The sequence below is a fragment of the Cornus florida genome, unplaced genomic scaffold, assembly GCF_030987335.1.
Source record: "Cornus florida cultivar Cherokee Brave unplaced genomic scaffold, ASM3098733v1 CherokeeBrave_3.0.0_Hap2_Chr06, whole genome shotgun sequence".
Classification (NCBI taxonomy): domain Eukaryota; kingdom Viridiplantae; phylum Streptophyta; class Magnoliopsida; order Cornales; family Cornaceae; genus Cornus; species Cornus florida.
The window spans coordinates 91,722,900-91,725,128 of record NW_026775576.1 but is presented as its reverse complement, the minus strand read 5'-3'; positions in this window follow the sequence as shown (position 1 = coordinate 91,725,128).

Here is a 2,229-nt window from a genome sequence, read left to right as displayed (position 1 = left end):
CAACGGGGCGGGTTTGAAGCGGGTTTCTATAAATCCCGCCCCGCCTGGTTTAATTTTTGTCAAGTCCGTGCCCTGCCCGAGACCAGCGACGGATTGAATTTTCATGTCCAGACCCGTCCCATTGGGAAATACTGTGCCTCGTGCCCGCCCCGCTAACAAATTTTTTTCTCTCACTTTTTGAAACTTAAGCTCCTACTATTTAAATGTGGAAAGCCTGGAAATGGCACAACATAAATGAAATTATGTATCCCAACAAAAATAAAAAAAATAACATACATATAACATAATTCAATGAACATAATAAATAAAAATAAGAGTTTAATACAACCAAATCACAAGAAGTTCTAAGCTCCAACTTCCACCATAATCAAAACAAAAGCAAATTTAGTATTAAGTTTACATCCCAAATTAGGATTATAATAGATGGTAACTGAGTAAGCCACTAAAATAAATTATTAATATTATATATATATATATATATATATATATATATATATATATAAAATATAATTATATGATCAATGGGGCGGGGCCCCTAGGATATGTATATTGAACCCTTACCCGTCCCGTGATCCGCGAGGGGTACAAAATTTATATTCATGCCCGCCTCAATGGTATAAAAAGTATTCACATATCCTTTATTAACGGGGTGGTAAAAATTGACACTCCTAACCACTTAGACCCTAATTTGATTTTTGGCCTCAAACACATGCGAATGGACATTTTTACCCTCAAAATTTTAATACTATAAAATATCTTTAATTTTAAATGACATAAATGCCCCTCTTTCATCTCTTTCGTCTGCGGTCCCTCCCCCCGCCCCCCCTCCCCTTCAACAACCAAGATACCACCTCAAAAAATGCATAAACACCCACAAACCACCACCTCTGTAATCAATCAAACAAACCAAATCTTACACCCAATCACAATCCCACAATCAATGCCTTAATTCACAAAATCAGACCATGTAATCAACAATCCACAGAAAAAAAAAAAAAAAATCAACAATCCACAGCCTACAAATCAAACCCAAACTCGGCAACGATGGCTGCCATCGAGACCCGCAAGGCCCAACAAACCCCGCCGGAGACGAATCCGAACCAAAATTGGACTCAAACCATGGCAAAGACAAGCTCAGCACCCCGTCGCTGGAATTGCGCCACAAGTGCCGATCAACATCTTCTTGAGGAGAGCAGTTACAGCATGTTTGAGGTCCTCTTTACCGCGATCGATGGCGATTGGTGATTGTCGATGCAGATCTTGACCGTCGGCTGGAGGTCCTTCGGCGATATGGTCTCGATTATCTCCGTCAAGAAGTTCTCGCGTTGCAGAAAACCCAAGCTCAGGGACCGTCCGGATGATAGCGAGCTTGTGGCTTCGGATGATGGCGGCGGCGAGCTTGAGATTCAGTCATCTCGTCCATCGCCGAGCTCCCTCATCCTAGTCGCTTCGATCTCACAGCTGACCGCCGAGAGTCCATCCCATTCGCCAGCTACCGATTCAGTCATCCCGTCCATCGCCAAGCTCCCTCATCCTCGCCTGTCAGACTCAAACGTGCACAGTTGCAGGTCATCCACAGCCATCGCCCAAGCACGCCGTCGCTGTCATCTAAGCCGCCGCTAGTCATCCACGGCCGAATCGATCTCCCAACCCTCTCAATCGCCGACCTATATTCGACTCCCCTGTTCTATTTATTGGGCTCCTCTCTCTCTATGTGTGTGAATCATTCTTTCTCTCTCTCTTCACAAATATAGAGAGGTCTTACTTTACCAATCTACACTCTCGCCTCTCACTTCTTCAACAGAAGATGGTGTGGGTTAATTGGGACGATTGTTTGAGAGGAGGAAAAGGAGGAAATGTGTGTTGGGGGCAATTTAGTCACAAAAAAATAGTCAACACGAGGTCAAAGGATAACATAGTCATTTAACATCAAAAATTGACATTTGGGGTATAAGTAAAATGTTAAGCCACTAATTGGGGTCTAAGTTATCGCTAAAAACCAAATCCCCATTTAGGTGAAATATGCGCCAACCTCAGGGGGTCTAGGTAAAATTAACCCATTTTTATATTATGTTCAGTTGCAAGAAAGTACTGGGAAGTAAAGAAAAAATGGCAAAATTAAAAACAGAGGACAAAAAGAAACTTTTCGGTATGGAATAAAATTTGAGAAAAACACAATCCATAACAAGGCCCTTAGTATGGGCTGGGCTAACATAGAGTGGGCCAAGG